This window comes from Acinonyx jubatus, chromosome B3 (genome assembly GCF_027475565.1).
Source record: "Acinonyx jubatus isolate Ajub_Pintada_27869175 chromosome B3, VMU_Ajub_asm_v1.0, whole genome shotgun sequence".
NCBI lineage: Eukaryota > Metazoa > Chordata > Mammalia > Carnivora > Felidae > Acinonyx > Acinonyx jubatus.
Window position 1 is genome coordinate 62,146,760 of NC_069386.1, and position 22,216 is coordinate 62,168,975.

The 22,216-nt window shown below is 40.4% G+C and overlaps 1 protein-coding gene and 1 pseudogene across 3 annotated transcripts in view; both read left to right on the top strand.

Moving 5' to 3' along the window:
• The window catches only part of FSIP1 (fibrous sheath interacting protein 1), a 206,485-nt gene that overhangs the window by 114,321 nt on the left and 69,948 nt on the right, over positions 1-22,216 (top strand). The window lies entirely within an intron of this gene.
• LOC113602119 (uncharacterized) lies at positions 973-1,104 on the top strand (annotated as a pseudogene).

Below are 22,216 nucleotides of genomic sequence, written 5' to 3' on the forward strand. Positions count from 1 at the left end.
AATGTTTGTTTATATCTGAGAGTGAGATAGAGAGACAGAGCGGGAGTGGGGGAGGGGCAGAGAGAGAGATGGAGACAGAATCTTAAGCAGGCTCCAGGCTCTGAGCAGTCAGTGCAGAGCCAGACATGGGGCTCAAACTCATGAGCCATGAAATCATGACCTGAGCCAAAGGCAGATGCTTAACTGACTGAGCCACCCAGGTGTCCCCATTGTTTTCTTGTTCTTGATTTTAAAGGCCATACTTCTAATGTTTTCCAATTAAGTGTGATGTTTGTTACAGATTAAAAAAAAAATACACCAGGTTAAGGATATTCCCTTCTCTATTCCTAATTACTGTTTTTATCAAGAATTTGCATCAAATTTTATCAAATGCTTTTCTGAATCTACTGATATATCTTTTTTCCCTCATTTAAACTTCTAATATGTTAAATTAAAAATTCTAAAACTATATAAATATTCTTTTCAGATATACATGCACAGGGTAAACTATGTATTTAAAAAATAGTCAGAGGTGTCTGCGTGGCTCAGTTGGTTAAGCGTCCAACTCTTGGTTTTGGCTCAGGTCATGATCTCATGGTTTCACGCAATTGAGCCCTGCGTTGGGCTCTGCACTGACAGCCTGGAGCCTGCTTGGGGTTCTCTCTTTCCCCGCTCTCTCTGCCCCTCCCCCCCCAAAATATGTAAATCTACTTAAAACAAAACAAAACAAAACAAAAAGCAGTCAATGTTAAGTACATGATTCAGGATAACAGTTAACACAGGTGGGTAGGGAGAAGCACTTGGGAGACATCAGTTGTTGCTAATGTTCCAGTTCCCATGTCAGGTGGTGAGTTTATGACCATACAGTATAGTATCTAAAGCATACAAATATATGCATAAAAACACAAATGATTAAATACGAAAGCTGATCATGCATAGACCATTAAGGAAAGATAAGCCTATGTGTTATGAACTAAGAATTATGATTAATCCAGCACTTCTCGGCCTTTTGGCTAGGATCAAGTGAAGAATTATGATTAATCCAATTGTATGATTTAAAAAAATAAATTCTTATTTGTCTATATCAGACTGTATTGCATTTATTCCTGGGTTGGTAAAAAGTCTTCTTCAAGTGCTGCATTTTTCACTGCTATTGGTTAAGTTCCTCCTCTTTAGATACCTTTTGGCTGTTTGTGGTTGTGAGATTTAATATCATGGCTCACATGTGCTTTAGGGTCTGCACATCCTAAGAGTGAAAAGTTCTGTGATTATCCTGTGCTCTCAATTGTTTAGTCCCCACATTGCAAGATGATTAAATGGCCCTCGTTCTAGGTTGACACTTTGTGTGGAATGCTCTGCAGTGTATAGAGAGCCTGACCCTTTCTTTTGGTTACTTAGACCACACACTTCTGTAATGAACATGCCATGAATTTCTATCCCACCCATCCTAACCATCTCATCCTATCATGTAGGGCTGGGGCATGAGGTTTGTAGCTTTTGGGGAGGACACTCGGAATGTATTTTAGTGGTTACGGACATTTGGAATGAAACAGAGTTGGATTTGAATCTTGGCTCTTCTTTTTACCAGCTGTGTGGTCTTTAGAAATTTGAATAACCACTCTGAGCATCAGTAATCCAAAAAATTTGCCTGATATTTTTCTCCCAGGTTGTTGTGTTATAATGTTGTCGATTGTTATTACTATGATGATCATATCAGCATCATGTAGAATTAATTTTTGTATCTCCATGCAGCTGGATGAAGTTTCAAGCTACTGACCTGGATTTTCCCTTGAGTGTGCTTAGAGGCACCAGTCGTTTTATTTCCTAAGTTCTGAAAAGAGGCCTAGTGCCAAAATACCCTTACCTTCCTTTTCAGCCAGTGCTTTTTCTCTTCTGTCGATTAATGGGGGGAGGGGAGAGACGGGCAGTCATGCCATTCACAGCCAGGCCCTTTCTAAGCAGATACAAGTGTTTGGACTGATCTCAATGCTGAGAACAATATTAACAGTGATCACCCCAGTACCGAGCACCCCCACAGCAGCTACCGTACTGAATGCCGGACCCTCAGAATCTCCCTAGGTTCCAGTCCAATTTCCTAAAGCAGATTTTAAAAAATATTTATTTATTGAAGGAGAGAGTGCAAGTGGGGGAGGGGCAGAGAGAATGAGGGGCAGGGCAGAGGATCCCAAGCAGACTTCTAGCTGACAGCAGGGAGCCCCATACGAGATGCTAGGAGAGCCAGATGGGGGTTCAAACTAATGAGCTGTGAGATCATGACCTGAGCTGGACTTGGATGCTCAATCGACTGAGCCACCCAGGCAACCTTTCCAAAGCAGATCTTTGATCTTCATCTTCACACCAGGAAGTCGGGGGCTTAGAGAGATTCAATAACTAGCCCAGTGTCACACCATTAGTAACTGGCAAAACCAGGAGGCACCCCTGGTCTCTGTGACCAAAACCTACATTCGCAGCCACTTCCTATGCGGACGCGATTGCCTGGACAGTGTTTACATGTCCCTAATTTTTTGGATTTCGGACTTGGAAGTATGTGGAGCCCAGAACTCAGTGGGACCTGGGTGGTTGAATCGTTGGATTCTCTGTGCCTTTTGGGGAAGCCAGCTCCCTGCCCATGCGAGAGATGCTCTGGAAACTTTGGATGCTCTTTAGCCATTTTGAGAGAGAAAGCGAGGGAGGGAGTGGGAGAGAGAGAGAGAGAGAGGATCCCAAGCAGCCTCAGTGCTGTCTGTGCAGAGTCCAACTTGCGGCTCCATCTGGCAAACCGTGAGATCATGACCTGAGGCGAAGTCAAGAGTCGTACAGTCAACCCACTGAGCCCCCCAGGTGCCCCATTTTGGCCATTTTCTACTAAAAGTTGAATCTAAGATGATTCAGTGCTCCGACTGGTAGTTTCTAGAAATTTTCGCATTATTCACTTTGGGTGTGGAGTACTCAGATATGTGGCATTCATGACTATATTTTGGATTTTTAAGTCAGAAAACTAGAGCATTTATAAAAACCTTGGAAAATATCTGTAGTATGCTGAAATAAAGTGAGAACTTAGTAAAAATATGCATTAATGCAGGAATCCACTGCCCTCACACTAAGCACAAGAGATCTCTGTTGAACCTTGGGAAAAATAAACTTACTCCCTTGGCTTTTATGGGGGTGGCACTAAAATTTGGTAGCTGTGCCCAGGAGTGGGGTAGTGGCATAGAATGAAAACAGTCTGCAGGAGCCTTCAGGTTCTTTAAAACACAACCAACTTAAACATTAACATAGTCTTTAGAGAATGAATCCCGGATTCCCTAATCCCACACAGACAGTTGAGTTTTTGAAAAAGAGGTTCAACTTAAAAAGTTAGTTTACTCTCCTACTTACCAAGTATTTAATTAAACACAATTAACCAAAGGGTGAGAGAATAAAATTTTCTGTTTAAAATTCTTTCCTTCATCAGCACACCCCCAAAATGACACAGGTTTGAGGAAGAATTGTTAAATTTTAGTTTTTGCCCTTGTGCTAGTTCCCTATTTTGATCCAGTTAATATTAAAATGCTCACAAAGCAATTATCATTCATCTTTCAACTTGATGAACAGATTTTCATTGCAGATGAAGTCTGCCCTGTAAATGATTAAACATTAATGAAAACCTGATTTGTTTCAACACCTCCATTTCTCTGCGGGAGGTGACATTTTTCTGCCAGTTTGTCCAAGTGCTGCTTTTGCAGCCTCCCTCTTGCTCAAGTAGCGTGTATTTGGCTTTGTTTTGAATTCAGTCGAGAGTATGACTGAGCTTGAAAATGAAAAACAGTATCCTACTTCTCAGATTCTGTTTGTAAGGATGTGGCAGAGTGCTTACAATACATTTGGAAGCTTGTGACTCCCGAGAATTTCTCTGGCATTGCTCAGCATTCAGTATTTACAGTGTATTTAATTTATTGGTAGCATTGAATAACATGCAGGGTAAAATGGCAGCCCTGTTAGGCTTTCCATTTGAACAGCCTTACTAGGATAGCAGCTGACCAAACGCTGACAGCTCTTTCTGCCCATAAAAGAAGTTGGGTTCAGCATTCCAGCTGAACCAATTGACCAATTGACCTTTCTTCAGTCTTCTTTTGTACACCCTTAGGAGAGGAACCATCCCCACTCTTTAGTTTATATCTGCTATATGGTTCCTTAATTTATTCCTCATATATGGGAGTACATTTCTTTCCGTGTTCATGTGTGGGGCTTTTGGGCCAAATTTGTTTCCTGCGTTTCTGTTTCTGTTTACCAAACAAAGTAGTCACTACTGGAACAGATTTACTCACTCAAACATCGACTGGCACATAAGTGCTCAGTAAACAGTGTTTGAATGAAGAAATGCCGGGCAGTGAATATGGGGACTTTTGGCCTCTCTGCATATCTGATTAAGTGGTCATGTATTTACAGATTTGATTTCCTTTCATATCACTGCTATCTATGTAATGTTTTAAGAATTTCCTTTACCTGGATAGTTTAAAATTCCAGCATTTAAACATTACCTCCAGATTTAGATAAAGGTAAAATTGTAGCATTGGCTATAAGCAAGCAGGGAAATATATTAATTTCCAGTTTCCAGGAAGGTTGGAGGAAAAGACTTTCTTAGAATGAGCATGATTGTACTCTGACAGGAGCACTGAAATTAAATAGCTCGAACTGCGTAACACCTTGGCAGTCACGCATAAGTGCATCTTCTTTCTCTTATCGATTTTATGTATTGTGCTTTGCTGGCAAAAATGCTGATTGTTTATTCACTGATGTCAAACAGCTATAGAACCAGCTTTGTGTCGTGCATTGAAAACCAAACTGAAGAATATCACATTTTCTGGTTATTGTATTTGTTTTCGTATTCTTTTAATTGCACGTGCACATATAACAGTAACCCTATTGACGGTATGAATTCCCGTTTTCTATTTCGGAATTGATCTCGCAAGAGACAGTTGAAAGTTTGTGCTCTGTAAGTAGAGAATGATAAGTCCTTTGACTAACAACCTGAAATAATCTATTATCACGAGAATACGTGCTTTATTGCTTTTTTTTTTTTGATGTATACGTTTTTTGATTTGATATGATATGTGATATGAAGGGAAATGTTCCCCGTAAACTCCTCTAAGTATAAGAGTTGGGTTTGCAGAGAGGCCGTAAGTTCCCTTCTGTTTTGGTTACAGCAGGAATATCATCTATTTTTAACACAGTCGCTCTCTGCCATACAGTGTGGTGACACGGCAGTGCCATCGCACGATACTGTCATTTTACTAGAAATGCCGCTTTAATTTTATCCTTTTATTTTTAGCTTCATAACTTCCTCACAAAGCTCTCTGGAATAAAGAGTCAAATGTTCAAGCATGACATTTACGTTCACTTGAGATTTTTCAAAAGCATCCGCCAGGACTTGATTTGCTTAAAACGTGAAATAAAAATATACCTCTGTTAATTAAGAGAACAACTTCAAATCCAGTTACTCCACAGTAACCTGAGTTCTTGGCATTTCAAATATGCAGTTAAGTTTTATGTTGACCCAGTTAATGTTCCCAAAGTCAATGGAGTGAGGCAACTTGGATTCTCTAGAATCGGGTGTGGAGATGGAATTTGGGGTGCAAGATGGTTACTAGGAATTGCCACCTATAAAAGGGAAGGGGGGGCAGGGAAGGTTTAGGTAGAGGGAGGCTGATGTCGGCTGATGTTGGCTCAAGTGACCGGCCTTGCCCGGTCACCAAAGGCAGGCCAACCTGGAGAACCTGTGATCTCCAGCAAGAGGCTCTCGGCTGCTGAGGCCCATGGAAGAGCCGCCTGCTGGAGACTGTCTGCTGACCACACTCACCACAGCTGGGCAGAAAGTCTTTCTTGACATGAGGGACTGAGCTCCACCACATGGGACTCTTATAACTATTATTAACAACAGTACATAGATTTTATATAGTCATAACGTTGTCTTCATCTGATCAGTGAAAAATGGAGGCCAAACAATTTGCTTAAGATCTTGTGGTTAATTCAGAGCAGAGCTAGGAAGACTAACTTATATGTCCTATTCTCTTAGCCTTTGGTAAACTGACATCACGCTGTGATGGCTGTATTATTCTTTCATAAATAATTTTTTTAAATGTTTATTTAGTTTTGAGACAGAGACAGAGCGTGAACAGGGGAGGGGCAGAGAGAGAGGGAGACACAGAATCTGAAACAGGCTCCAGGCTCTGAGCTGACAGCACAGAGCCCAACGCGGGGCTTGAACCCACGAACCGTGAGATCATGACCTGAGCCGAAGTCGGACGCCCAACCGACTGAGCCACCCAGGCGCCCCATGGCTGTATTATTCTTAAATGGGTGTCAGTGTATGTGAAGAAAAAGTGAGCTGCAGGTATGGCAGGACTCAAGAACTGGTATGGCCAACAAGAAGGGGCACAGGTTTTAGATTCCAGCTGGCTTGGCCTTCCGGTCTGTGTTCTGTCTGGCTCTGTGACAGGCAAGTCTCTCATTCATTCTGACCTTCAGTGTTCTGGTCAGTCAGTCAATAAAAGGAATGAAGTTGATTTGTTGACCGAACAGGGTAGATGGAAGCACATAATACACTGGTGTTCATAGCAGGAAACACCGTACATGCTAATTTTCTTAAATGTCAAAACCAAGTCAACCTGTAAAATGTCAGTAGAGAAATGAAGATTCGAACTTGAAGACAGGGAGAACTTTTCTCCCTCATATTTTTCTTTCATATTTCCCCCATACCTGTAGTGTTAATATATTAGGAAATGAATTGACAGACTTTTCTGAAGAACTTGCATCTGCGGTGTGAGGCCATTCCAGACACACATGGGAAGGGCTATTATTAAAAAAAAGGAGAGGAAGGGGGCACCTGGGTGGCTCAGTCAGTTGAGCATCTGGCTTCTGCTCAGCTCATGATCTCACTGTTTGTGGGTTCGAGCCCCATGTCGGGCTCTGTGCTGACAGCTTGGAGCCTGGAACCTGCCCCGGATTCTGGTCTCCCTCTCTCTTGCCCCTCCCCTGCTCATGCTCTGTCTCTCTCTTTCTCTCTCTCAAAAATAAACATTAAAAAATTTGAAAAAAAAAAAAAGGAGAGGAAGAAGCATGGAGTGAAAAAGACAGAGTAAATCAACAAATATTCATGGAATGCTTATTATGCAGAGCTTTTTTTGAATTTTAATGGTACAGCTCAATATAGAAGGTGAATGGAAGTACCAGATCTGAGCTCATTAAAAACTGCCGCGTCTCCCTTTTCCACTTCTACTAGCCTTTGGGTTTAGTCTCGGTTATTTTTCTAGGTTTACTGCCGTCGGCTGGTAACTATTTCCCACCTGTCTATGTTATATGTTAGGCCTACCTTCGGCCCATTCTTTATGGAAATTCAAGCCTATTATTTCCTACTTCCAATAACTTTCATAAAGGTCAAAATATTTGACATTGATGGTTGCCGGGAGCCCGCCAACCTCATCTCTCACTATTTACATTTCCAAACCCAAATCTTCCCCCTCTTTCTGCCTCACTAGGTCTCCCAATAGGCTTTGGCCCTTTTGCTTTGGGCCTTTGCCCATACTGATTCCTAATCTGGTAGTGCTCTTTCTCTTTCCTTCTGGTTAACTGCCACTTGGTGTATATTTTTCTTCCTTTGGGAAGGCTTTTGCTAATCCCTGGACTAGACTGGGTCACCCTCTTACTTTCCTCTAATACTCCCTCTTAGGATTGATCACAGGAGGTAATTACTTGCTGTGTGCGTGTGACAGTCTTCTTTCCTATCAGATTTAGCTCCACATGGGCTCCGTACTAGTTCTGTTTTGGCTCCGCCAAGCTCAGTCCTGGCAGGGAGGGAGTCAATGAACCTTTTTGAGTGAAGGACTTAGAAGGCTCACATAAGTCTCTCTTGTTCAGCCTGTGCTTCCTACCTCACTGTTTGGGCTCTCTAAGTTTAGACGTAGGTCAGTGTAAATCCCCCTACATTAAGCTCCACATTTGCTACCACAAAGACTAAGAATGAAGTCTTTGCTCTGATGTCTCCAATTAAAAAAAAAAAAAATCCTTACCGTTTCTTAAACCTAGTATGTTTTGTTTTATTTTATTATTTTTATGTATATTTTAGTGCATGTCACTGTGTCAGGTTAAAAAATCATGGTACTTTGATTTATTTAAAAAATTATTTTCCTTACTCGAGCCATTGAATGATGAGAAATGAGATCTTCAAATATTATTATTCAAAAAAATGTTTAAGGACTTGATTTGTGAGAGAGGGAGAATCAAGCCCTTCATCCACATCCTAGAAGCTTTGCTAATCTAATGTTTTTCCTCGGACCAAAAGCTCTTTTTACAGTGCCCGGTGTTTTATAAGTAAGAGCTCGAGGGGAGAGTGGAAATAGGTGGTTTGCTTACAACAAACAGCACATGTAAACGTTCTCGTAATAAGTGCATTTCTTGGCCATTTTATGCTGGTATGAGTTCAGGCTGGGCTACTTTAAAATGGACATCTTCTATTTTTATAGGAAACACATGGAATGTCTGGAATTCTTCTTAGAAAAAGGAATCCGTGCATCCTGCTGCGAAGCAGCCAAGTACTTGCTTTTTGTTAGTTGTGGTCTTAGACTTCAATTCTAAAGGCATCCTGAAAATCAGACATGATTGACTGAAGTTCAGTATTGCTTCTTCAACTGAAAATGAGAAGGACTATACATTTGATTTGAAAAATTTGAAAATTTGTGTTTCGTTCACTTTGGTAGGTAGTCTGTTCAACTGGCCATTTTGTCTTTGCGTTTTATTTTGAAACCATTTACTTTACAAAGCTTCCCAGGTGGATATTTATTTTCACTTTGAATAAATTAACACAATGGGTAATTTAACTTAAGCGTTGTGTCTTTGACATTTCAGTGGTTCCTGTATATGAATGGCAGGACTCGTGAACTGAAAAATAGTTGTGATTCTTCATGCAAATAACAATATTGAAATCATAATAAGAGTAACTTTATTTGGAAGCCTTCGTATCTTTTTTTACCAATATTAAAACTACTTCTTGCAAATTGCAGGCTTACCGGTTTGCAGATAATGTTAGTCTGAGTCTTGGCCATGTTATTATGCAATATATGTCAATGGTACCAGAAACGAGACTGGCTGAGTTTTTAGTCACACAGACATTGCTTTATTTTGTTTTATTTTATTTTATTTTATTTTATTTTATTTTATTTTATTTTATTCTATTCTATTCTATTCTATTCTATTCTATTTTATTTTATTTTATTTTCAGTACAGCCTATGATAGATCGATAGAGTTGATTATCAAAGTTGATTAAGGTAGAGTTTCTTCCTTCACTGTTTATTCTTTTCATGATTAACCAGAAGCTCCAAATTGCTGATACTTGATTTAATTTTTAAATCTACTGGTTAATAAATATGTGAGATTCTTCTAAGAGCATCCGTTTTCACATTTCACATTTCAGAGTGGAACCTCTCTTGGGAAACACAAGAATTTAAGAAAAAAAGGGAATTCAGTGTTTTTCTTGCATAATCATGATCTTGTAGGGATCCACATGGAAAAGTAGCTATTGTATTGTGAGGTTTTTTTTTTTTTTTTTTTTTTAAGAGTGGCTTTTGTTTAGCCCTATGTGGTATGACCCAGGGGGGGAAAATCTTGTTTGTTCTTATTAATCGCTCCCCCTTACATTTTTAGTATAGTTAATTAATTAAAACTTTATTCTGCTTTTGTTAACAGACTAAAGTTATCGTCCACCTTCACAATAGCAAAAAACTTGAAATCTAAGGGTGTGGATTGGTGGACAATGAAAGGTCTTCTAGGTCTTGGTGAGATAAAGACTAGTTAATTGACTTCACCATGGTCTTAGTCTATGGCATTGGGGGAAAAACATTTTCAGTTTTCAGTGTTTTCATTACAGACTCAGATGATCTTTCCGGTAAATTAAGTGGTCCTTTACTTGTCAACTTTATGTCTAAATGACTTTTGTTGCAAATAAAGAAGAGTCTTTTTTTGTTGTTATTCATTAAACAGATATTTTAGCGTACACATCTCTTGTGAAAAAACAGGAGATGAGTTGGAACTTAACTCATAAAGGAGTTTTGGACTTTACCCCCAGTATAGTTAAAGAAACTTATGAACTCATTCAGGCATGGATTTGGAATTCAACAAGTGGTAAATAATAAGGCACAGCCTCTCCTCTTAATATCTTGTTTTGTAGTTTTGGAATGACAGTCAAAATAAGGGAGAGTATGTATTTTTAAAGTTCCTCCTGTGTTGTGGGAGGGATACAAATGTTATACAGTGATTAATTTTCCCTGGATGTAGTGGGGATCATGCTACTTGGCTAGTGCTGGCGATAGGGGTGGCAGGAGAAGAGGATGTAATTTTCAACAAATATTCAAGGAATTTTTATGGCACACTTACTGCACTCTGTGTGTTGGAGAGCCAGTGTGAACAAGGCAATATCTCTGCTCTGATGGAACTTATATTTTAGGGAAAGGAAATAGTAGTGTTTTTTAAGGTAGAGTGGAGGGAAGTTATTTCTGGATGTCTCTGTGCTTTCTCCCCTTGGACAAGTCAGTGATGCCTTCTGGAGGGTCAAGAGTACATGCGGAGGTGAGGGGCTTAGCTTTGATTGGAGGAGGAGCACCTCTCCCTGGCAATAGCAGAGAGAAAGGGAAAATGGGAATTGATGGAAGGGTTCGTAATCTGATGGTGGGACATTCTTTGTTTTTAATTTTAATTTCATTTTAATTTCTAAAATTTAAATTCAAGTTAGTTAAACATACAACGTAGTCTTGGTTTCAGGAGTAGGACCCAGTGATTCATCTCTTACATATGACACCCAGTACTCATCCCCAAAAGTGCCCTCGTTAATGCCCATCACCCATTTTACCCATCCCTCCGCCCACCTCCCCTCCAGCAACCGTCAGTTTGTTCTTTGTATTTAAGAGTCTCTTATGGTTTGTGAGAGTGGGACTTTCCAAAGCTCTTCTCTGGAATCTAAAAAAACAAGAACACAAGACACCAAATGAATACACAAACAAAAAGCAGAATCAGGTCTGTAGATACAGAAAACAAACTGATGGTTGCCAGAGGGGCGGGAGGGGAGGATGGGCACAATGGGTGAAGGGGAGTGGGAGATACAGGCTTCCAGTTTTAGAACGAATAAGTCTGGAGAGTCAAAGGCACAGTATAGGCAACACAGTTAATGGTACTCTAAAATAGCATAGCATGGTGATAGATGGTAGCCACGCTTGTGGTGAGCAGAGCATAACGAACAAAACTGTGGAATCACTGTGTTGCACACCCCAGACTAAGGTAACACATGTGCCAACTATACTCAAATAAAAAAAAAAAAAAAGAAAAAAGAGCTCTTACCTAAACGCTTTTGTTTTCCCAGCAAAATCGAGTGAGGTCATCAGCCAAGGTGAGGTTCACGTGTGTGTGGGAGAGAAGAGCAGGTGTGAAGAAGTTGGTTGAGACAGAGCCAGATTTCTGGGCCGTGTCGGGGTGAACAATCACGCATCTAAAATAAAGTAATTCTGCTTACTTTGATTTTCCTGTATGAATTGGCTACTGCTGTTTGGCGCCTTGGCTGCAGGTTGATGTTTGGGTTCATTCAGGACTGAAGCTTTGATGGACTACAAGTCAATTTGATGAATGGATGGATTATTGACCCATTTTATGTAGGTCTTATGAATACCAAATATTTTAAAAAATCCTTTAAGATGTGCCCATTTAGCCAAAATTGTAACAGATTTCTTAATTCTAATTCTTTTTAAGCATAAAGACTTTTGCAAGTTGACATCAAAAAAATACCTCACCCTTTTCCAATGACATGTCAATTCATTAGCCTGCTTTTAAATGAAATAAATTACATCAGGTAAGACCATTACTGCTGAATGATTTATAGATTTTGAAGAATAATACAATTTTAGTAATACAAAAAATCTGTTTACTGCCGGGGCTGTCTCAATGTGAAGACCCTCTCCCCCAACTCTTGCGTGTTATTTCATGGTTGCACTCCTCTGCATTTATTTCTTTTAATAGTCCTTTAACGTTTTCAATTCCCAAAGCTTTTAGTTACCCTTAGGAATGGATCCAAAATCAGCGACAGAAATTAATAGACGTTACCTTTGAACAATACTTTGTTACATTCCATTGCACAGTATCTATCTCCATAAAATTCTTTTCTTGCCAGTGAAGTACAGTTTAAATAGCACATAGGATCACCGGATAATGCCTGAAGAAACATTCTTAAAGCCTAGTTATCCCGTTAAGACTTTTGCCTATTTCCTTTTTATCTCCCCTTGGACAATGTTTTATCCTGGAAATTAATTCTGCAACCCCTTTTGTTTCATACCTTATTTTTCCAATACGTTGCACATTGTTACTTCTGCTCAAGTTACCTTCAATGAAAATGGTTTAGTCCATTTTCATTCCTAACCTTATATTATAAGGATGTATTATTAGTGTGCCAAGTCCAGTTCCTATTGTTTTGATTTGAATATAACTGCTGCTACCATAGAGACCTAAGTGTGAATTTTCATTACCTTCCTTTTCCTCTATATCAGAATTTAATTTGCACTGAGTATTGAATTGGATATATTTGTCCTAGGTAGGAACACAAATAGACAAACTGACAGATATAGAGATTGTTTGTAGCTATTACAAATTAAATTTATATATCATATTGTATTCTCTGGGGAATCAGTTTCTTCTGTTGCGATATCAATTGTTTGTAGTGTATTTAGAAATTCAACATGTTAGTGGACCTTTGGGTTTGTTGAAGAAATATGTACAAGTGTTAGTGGGTGTCGTGCTGTGATCTACTTATTTTCAAGTGGGAAAGACTTGGATTCAGTTTAGTCACTATTACATGGTGTTTAGGGGATTTGAAAACCACAGAGTAGGCCTATAAGGAATCTTTATTTTACACATCATGAATCTTTCAAGTCTGGGGCAGAATTCATTTTATCAAAACATATTTTTAACACGAGAGCTTGCTTGAGTTCAGCAAGGATGTTTTCTAAGGTCATATTTTAAATATGTCATTTGTTTTTTTTTTTGCTGGACAAGTTTTTCTTTGTCAGTGAGAAAATGGACAGGGTATGTGAGACAGTAATCTTTTGGCCGTATTTTGAGTCATAGTATCTTATTCTGTGCCATTAAGCAGATTTGTTTACATTTGCAACTAGCAAGGAATTTCTAAGTGCTGTTTAATAGTACTTGCATTTTATTGTCAATTAATGGACCTTTTTAAGAAAGTCAATTAATACAAAGCATTAATTGTACTATATTTTTCCTACCACTTAATGGATTTTTCTTAACCTTATATAGCCTATGCTGGATGTTAAGCTAATCATCCCCGTCTCACTGGGGAGATTGGTTTAATTTTCCAGTACTGGTCAGTGTAGAAAGCTGGAGAACACCTCACTGCTTCCAACTCATTATTCAGCTGCGAGTAGTATTGTGCAAATTAATTGGGAAGAGAGTTGTAGGACACGTGACCACATATCCTTAATTTCTGAAACATCTGTTATTGCAGAATATCTTACCTGCTAAAATATCCTCCTTTTCCGGTAGATACTCATGACAATCCATCTCCTAAAGAACCTTTTAGATCCTGGGTTTTCAACTTTTCTAAATTTTGTATTTATAGCTCGTATTTTTTGGGCTTGATTTGCTTTATTCTAGGCATTTGACACATCTGAACTCCTGCTAACCCGTATAACTTTATTAAAATTTAAAACCTATACAACTTGCCTACATTTTTTGCTTGAGTACATTTGAAGGATGATCTTCACTCCCTCCTCACACCCTTTCTTCCATCCCCTCTCCAGCCAGAAAGAGAGGTAAGCAGTTGAACATTAAAGAAACAGTCTTTTAGTGTTGTAGTTAACCTCATTTCTGAAGATGGGATACTAATTTTCTCCCAGGTAGCCCTATGACTCATTCATTTGGGTTGCAGTAGCTTTAAGGGGGTGATCTAATAATTTCCAAGACATCCTGGCCTGTCCAAGAGCATAATCTTTACAATGCTTATGCTGTATTAGAAGCTGTTAATGGAATGTGGGAGAGCAGGCTCCTGAATGGCTGATTAAATAATATTTTTATATCCTGAAGTACTGTTAAAAGCAGGCATCTCCGTGGAAAAAATGATTGATTTCCAGCTGGCAGAACTCTATTAGATACGACCTAAAAATTAATGTTGGTGGTTAGGAAGCTGTATCTCTTACAGAGTCAAATTTTCTCTGGCATGTGACTTGAGGGAAAGACCAAGGTAGTAAGTTAATTAGTTCTGGCATCTGTAACCAAACCTATAGTGCTTTGAGTCTACCTTGTCTCATTTTAGCAGTTTGGGAAAAATGAATTTTGCCAATATTGCCTCCCCCCCCCCCCCCCCCAAAAGGCCACTTCGAAGCTTAAGGTGCATGAACACAGTGCTTGTGGAGTTAGAGTCTGATCTTTGTATCATTCAAATTTTTCTCAGAGTAATCATGTAATGAGATCCTAGTGTGAAAGATATCCAAGTTATAAGATTGTGTAAAAGAATATGTGATTGATTTAAGTGGGAAATTTTTTACATTAACTAAAGTCACCTCAGAAGAATCAAAATTTGTAGCAGAGTCTTAAGTTCCCAGTCACTTATTGTCTAAAAAAGGCCATCTCATCACTTGGATATAGCATCACTAGGGCTTTACCCCTGTACTATATATTGAAAGAGAGTTTGTAAAGAAAACTGGGAGGAAAAAATCCCAAGGGGAATGTTTAGCTCCTTAGTGTTTTGAAAGTCCCTAACCTACATACCAACAATCTAGTATGGTTTTCACTAGAGAGGCCAATAGGTCTCCAGATGCTTCATTTAAAAAAAAATTTTTTTTTTAATGTTTATTTATTATTGAGGCAGAGGGACAGAGCAGAGCAGGGGAGGAGCACAGAGAGAGGGAGACACAGAATCTGAAGCAGGCTCCAGGCTCTGTGCTGTCACCACAGAGCCTGGAGAGGGGTTTGAACTCACAGACCGCGAGGTCATGCCCTGCGCCGAAGTCGGATGCTTGACAGACCGAGCCACCCAGACACCCCAGATGCTTCATTTTCTTAATTATTGCTTTTGGATTAAAGTATCCACTTCTCACAGGAGAACTCACTGAGACTTAGGATGCAGCTGTTAAAGATTTATAGAAGACTTTTCTTAGGTCAAATAAATCAAATTTTATTCTAAGTTAAATACTCTTTTGTTTTAAGCCAGTTGGTTGTTACTGATGTAGTGTATCTTTTAAAGACTTTTATCAGCCATCTTTCATTTAGACGAGATCGTGTATTACTTTTACTAAAATATCCCAAAAGTTACTGTTTGCTAGAAGAAATCTGATTACAAGACTTACAATCAAGGAATCGGCTTAGAGTCAATCAAAACTATTATAACATCATAAATTACCCAATGGTTCCTTTCCTCTCGCTCTCGCTCTCCCCCCACTTCTTTTTTCTTTTTTTTTTTTTTTTGAGTTTAATTTTTTTCAATGAGTTCAACTAATTTCTTAGGAGTCATTAAAAGGGTCACAGTGAACTCTATTTGCACGATGGATGGGGCGAAGAAAATCGAAAAATTTCTGCTATTTACTGCATGCTTTCTTGGGTCGGGGAGCAGATGTTCTTTATTTCTCCCGAGCTCGGCAAAACTTAAGGACGTTTTGCCTGGCTCCTCAGTCTCTCTCCAGTTTTCCCTGAGGAGGCTGGGACTGCAGTCGGACTGGCCAAAGCTGAGGACAACAGTGTGCTGGTTTTTACTTGGCGCTGGGCTGTCAAGGCAGAAATGTAGGCCCCTCCTTCTCTCTTTCCTCTCTTGATCCTGGGGCTGCCTGGTCAGTCTTGCCCTCGAGGTCGGTTGGGGGTTGGTGAATTTTCCCTTTCCCATAGATGGGTAGAGGTTCTATGGGGGTGGCGACGGGAGATGGGGTCAGGGGGTCCTACATTAACCTGTGTGTATCTCATGTTTTGAAATAATCTTTGGTCTTAGAGATACTGCGTATTCAGAACACAGTTCAGAATTACGATTACATTTTTGCTATTGTAAGAGGACCCGGGGACACTGAATTTTCTACCTTATGGGATTCCAATTTTGGAAGTAATCGTGCAGTAAAAACTTCAGAATCAGAAAGTTACAATGGTATATATACTGACAAAGCATTCACATTTATTCACGTAATGATTTTTGTTCATTACATACGAGGAAATAAACTGGCTATTCTGAGTAATGCTGAGTAAGGCTATTTCTGAGTAATGAACATCAGTATTCAAGTGTTTGTTTGGACTTACCAGTTCTTTTTTTTTTTTTAAATTTTTTTTAATGTTTATTTATTTTTGAGACAGAGACAGAGCATGAATGGGGGAGGGTCAGAGAGAGAGGGACACACAGAATCCGAAACAGGCTCCAGGCTCTGAGCTGTCAGCAAAGAGCCCGACGCGGGGCTTGAACTCACAGACAGTGAGATCATGACCAGAGCTGAAGTCAGACGCTCAACCGACTGAGCCACCCAGGTGCCCCTGGACTAGCCAGTTCTTTTGGGTATATACACAGAGAGTAATTTCTGGGGTTGTATGACAACTCTACGTTTAGTTTTTTGAGGAATCCATTGACTTTTAATATAACTTTTGAATAAGAAGTGGTTGAATATAAACAAGATTTTGGAATTAGATTATTTGGGGTGAGCTAAGTATTGCTATATCTAACTTAAAAGCTGATTATTTAAAAAAATGTTTTGAATGTTTATTTTTTAAGAAAGCCATGTTTGTTTTTTTTAATGTTTATTCATTTTTTAAGAGAGAGAGAATGCGTGCGCAAGTCGGGGAGGGGCAGAGGGAGAGGGAGACCCAGAATCTGAAGCAGGCTCCAGGCTGTGTGCTGACAGCTCACTGGAACAGCTGACGCAACGCTGGAACTCATAGACTGCGAGATCATGACCTGAGCTGACCTGAGCTGAAGTCAGATGCTTAACTGGCTGAGCCACCCAGGTGCTCCAATGTTTATTTATTTTTGAGAGAGAGACAGAGCCGGAGCATGAATGGGGCGGGGGGGGGGGGGCAGAGAAAGAGAGAAACACAGAACCTGGAGTAGGCTCCAAGCTCTGAGCTGTCAGCACAGAGACTAACATGGAGCTCGAACTCACAGACTGCGAGATCATAACCTCAGCCAAAGGTGGATGCTTAACTGATTGAGCCACTGAGGTGCCCCTAAAAGCTTATTTTAATGCAATATACCTATTCTGCAATCACAGATAATTTGGGGAGATTTGTTTGTTTGTATAAATTATATTGATTAAAGGAATAGATGCCATGTCTGCTGAGGCTGAAAGAAGAATCAAATTTCCTAGTAGAATATTGGTTAATTTACATTGATCCTTAATATTTCATTACCTAAAATGGTATTCCGATAACCAATGTTAATAGATGCCTCATTGTTTTGAAGAATGGAAGTAAAAGAACGCAGCCTAAATGTTTAAAGAGTAGAAATGCATCCACATATTTTATTTTATTTAATTGCATAATACATAGTCCATACTCTTTGGCTAAATATCAAATTAAGTTAACCTATGTCCCAGCGTGTTTGTGCTCTCACTGGTTCTACTAAATAGATACGCTATTCTTGGATGAGTGGCCAAAACCCTGATAGGGTTTTCAGAATTTTTTTGTTGGTAAAGTCTTTCTTATGAATTTGTGTAGTCATCTATTTCTGTGATAACTTTTTTTTTACCCATAATTCTTTATTTTTGGCACTTTCTTGTACTGTCACATGAAAGCACTTCAGCCAGTATCTGCTGGCTGTGATTTTGTATTAATATTAATTTTCTGATCAGAGGGCACAGACTTTGGTTGTCTTCACTTCTATGTCCCCTAGGATTAACATAGGACTGACAAGCTGTGGGTGCATCCAGTGTTTGTTTTCTGTGTAAAGGAAAGAATTGATAGAATTTGGTACTGTATCATTTTAGCTTTAAGAAGGAGGAATGGTGGAGTAAAAATTTTAATGTTTATTTTATTTTTGAGAGAGAGAGACAGAGCACCAGCAGGGGAGGGGCAGAGTGAGAGGGAGACACAGAATCCGAAGCAGGGTCCAGGCTCCGAACTGTCAGCACAGAGCCCGATGCAGGGCTCGAACTCACGAACCGTGAGATCACGACCTGAGCCTAAGTCGGACGCTTATCCAACTGAGCCACCCAGACACCCCTGTTTGCTATTTTTATAAACATTATTTAAGCCTCCCCAAACACAGGAAGTTTACTACCGAATTAAAGGTGTGCAAGTTTTTCTTCCAGAACAGAAAGAATAGAGTAAGATTCTTTTTTTTTTTTTTTTTTGCTTAAGGTTAATAAAAATGAGTTATTTTTGTTAATACTCTTTTGTCATATCAACTTAACATGATGATGATGTGGATTAACTGTGGTGTGTGTAAAACCACTTTTGTAAATTGTGCAACCTCTATCTGCTTTTTCATTTGAACTCTTCTCTGAGTTGAAGACATGAGACTCTTTGTATAAAACTGACCTACATGGAAGACTTCTTTATTAAAAAAAATTTTTTTTGATGTTTATTTTTTGAGAGAGAGAGAGCGAGCAGGGGAAGGGCAGAGAGAGAGGGAGACACAGAATCTGAAGCAGGCTCCAGGCTCAGAGCTCTCAGCACAGAGCCCAATTTGGGGCTCGAACCCATGAACCTAGAGATCTTGACCTGACCTCAGTTGCTTAACCGACTGAGCCACCCAGGTGCCCCTACAAAGAAGACTTCTTGGTTGATCATCTTTGTTGATCCTGATTCAGGTTACTACTGCTCCCTGTTTCTTCACTTAGATGAGATTTCTCACGTGATAAACATTTTGTGAACTTCCGGACTTACTCTGGGTTTGAAAACCCAAATTTTTTACTTCTTGATGATTTTATTACTCAAGCTCTCTTTTATTACTTTTCATCATAGGAGAAGCTATGATTATAGTTTTGTTTTTGCACTTAGGTCTTTTTTCCTTGTGGCTGAGACACTCAAGAAATGCATTTTGGGGGTGCCTGGGTGGCTCAGTTGGTTGAGTGTCTGACTTCGGCTCAGGTCATGATCTCATAGTTCGTGAGTTTGAGCCCGGCATTGGGCTCTGCTGTCTGTCAGTGCACAGCCGGCTTCGATCCTCTCTCTCCCTCTCTCTCTGTTCCACCCCCCACTTGTTCTCTCTCTCTTAAATATAAATAAGCATTAAAAAAAAAAGAAATGCGTTTTGTGTTAGGCTCCTCCAATTTCCCGCCGGTTTCATCTCAATGGTCATGGCAACTGCTTCTCCATCTTTCCCTTAGTGGATACCCTGGGCTCTTCACTGGACTAGATTGCGGAGAACCCATTCTTGGATTTAGCACCCGTGCCAATTATTGCCACGTCTCTCCCTGCTCTAGAGTCTGTTACATGATTCTCCACTGAGAAGAGCTGGTAGCTAAGGAATCGCTGTCACAGCCACAGTGCTTGAAGAAGAAGCTGGAGTCACTGGTGAACAGGGAGCGGGTGACTGACTCATTGTTACTATGTTAACAGTCGGCCATCCCTGTGGGAAGTACCGAGATCCAGATGTGAGCACTGCCGTGTGTTTTCAGGCACTCCTAGTGCACGGCCCCTATTCTGAGTACCTGTGCCGGGGGCTTTTCACAGAGATTGTCAGGTCCACTTGGTCCTGCATCTGGGTGAGGTCTGCGGCAGGGGCCAGCCAAGCGCAAAGCCCAAACCTTAGGGCGCAGATTCGGTGCCGGGGACTCCTCTTAGAGATGGCTGCATGAAGTAAATAAATAGATAAAAATTAAAAAGCAGCATTTTTGTTTAAACTTTTTTCACAGTCTTTCAAAGTTGGCTTTTAAGTACAAAACTTACAAAAAATAATATGTGTGTGTGTGTGTGTGTGTGTGCGTGCGCCTATGTGTGTGTGTACACAATGTAATAGTTCATAGGATTTAAAAAAAAATTTTTTTTAATGTTTATTTATTTTTGAGACAGAGAGAGACAGAGCATGAACGGGGGAGGGGCAGAGAGAGAGGGAGACACAGAATCGGAAGCAGGCTCCAGGCTCTGAGCCATCAGCCCAGAGCCCGACGCGGGGCTCAAACTCACGGACCGCAAGATCGTGACCTGAGCTGAAGTCAGACGCTTAACCGACTGAACCACCCAGGCGCCCCAGGATTTTGGAAAGTATACAATTTCATTGGTGCTAATCACTCTGCTTTCAAAGGACTTCTCTTTGAAAAAGAGTGGGAGAGAAAGCCAATGTTTACAGAGATATAAATGTGATAAACTTGGCCTGAAACATTGTTCTGGAAAAGGAGTTATAGGAATTTGGGGACAAGCATAGCATCATGCTGCCTAACGGATCAGAATGTGACAGACGCGAGTTGACATGGAGGCCTAGAGAGGGTACTGTTTTGCATTGTGTTTTGTGTTGTGTTCTGGGGTGAAGAATGAGCTCTGACCCAGAGCACTAGTGAGGGTCCTGAGGCACAGTGACTCTTCACCTTCCCCAGAAACTGCTGAATCTGCGCTGAGACCCACTTTAGCCCATGGTGGAGGGTGCGGAAGGGTCTTGATGATGCCTTCCACAATAAGGTGCTGCTTTGCTTTTTCTCAGCGTTATTCAGGAGCTGTCTGTCTTCAAATTGGTGAAGACTGCGACCCAGGAGGCCTGGGCTCAGGTTGCCTTTGTTACCAATACAAGTGGGCCCACAACCTGCCCGCTTTCTTCTCTGTAAATGAGGGCACATGGTCCCCTGAATATAAGTAGTTAAAAATAAGTGATTGTCTCTTTCCCAGAAAAATGTCAGTTTTGATTATGATCTCCTAATAGCTCAGAACACTTACAAAAATGTCACTTAATTCAGCAAATTTTGTGGGTTTTTTTGTTTTTTAGGTTTTTTTTTTGCCTATTAAAATAAGTCCACAAGATAGTGACAGTAAGAACTTCTTAGAAGATACTTTGGTAACGGAGCACTTTCCACAACTCTCTTTTGATTCTCACAAAAACTATCTGAGGTCGGTTACTTCGCTTACTTGATAGATGAAGAAATTGAGGTTCACGTGGATTAAGCAATTTACCCAAGTCTCCAGCTAAGTAAATGGCAGAGTCCAAGTTTGAACCCAAGTCCCCTGCTTCATGTGCCACACCCCCACACAGTTGGTCGCTTCACAGGGAGGACATTTGAGATCCTCAGGAAGTGTCCACTGGCAGACAGAGGCCAAGCTTTAGAACAAGACTGTCTAGGTTTAGAACTTTTGGTTTTTAGTTTCATAGGAGTTATAGGTATAAGGAATTTATATCTAATTCTTTTTTTTTTCATTTTTTTTAATGTTTATTTCTGAGGGGCGGGAGGGGCAGAGAGAGAGAGAGACACAGAATCCAAAGCAGGCTCCAGGGTCTGAGTTGTCAGCACAGAGCCCGATGGGGGGCTCGAACTCACAAACTGCAAGATCATGACCTGAGCCGAAGTTGGACGTTTCACCGACTGAGTCACTCAGGTGCGCCTGTGTCGTACACATTTAAGTAACATTACAATCATAATAATTTAACTTAAAAAATTATTTCCTAGCAGACTGTGCAATAGAGTTAAGGCTGAGAAACATCGTGGTAAATAAAGCATTATGCTGTAAAAGCCCCTTCCTTCCTTGTGCTCCTTTTTAAAAAATTTACTTATTTTTGAGAGACAGAGGGAGAGAGAGGTGGACAGAGAAGGAGAGAGAGGGAGAGAGAGAGGTGGACAGATGGACAGAGAAGAAGCGGGGAGAGAGAGAGAGAGAGAGAGAGAGAGAGAGAGAATATCAAGCAGGCTCCATGCTATCAGCATAGAGCCCAATGGGGGCTCGAACTCATGAACTATGAGATCATGACATGAGCTGAAGTCAAGAGTTGGATGTTCAACCCACTGAGCCACCCAGGTGCCCCTCCTTCCTTATGCTCTCATCGGAACTGGTGTAACAAACTCTTCACTGGTTCCTAGCCTCCATGCATTCCATGCCCCAAGCCAGTCTACTTGGTGCTAATAAATCATCTTTATAGGGCTCAAAACCTATTCATGTTCTCCCTTCCTCTGGGTGCAGATGTTCTGGTCGGGCATTTACAGCCCTGGGAATATGCCCAGGTGCTCTTTCATCCTCTCTAATCTGTACTTCTTATTGTGGTCATGTAACTTTGTCCTGAACCGCTCCCCCGCCCCAGACAGCCACCAGTTAATTACCCAA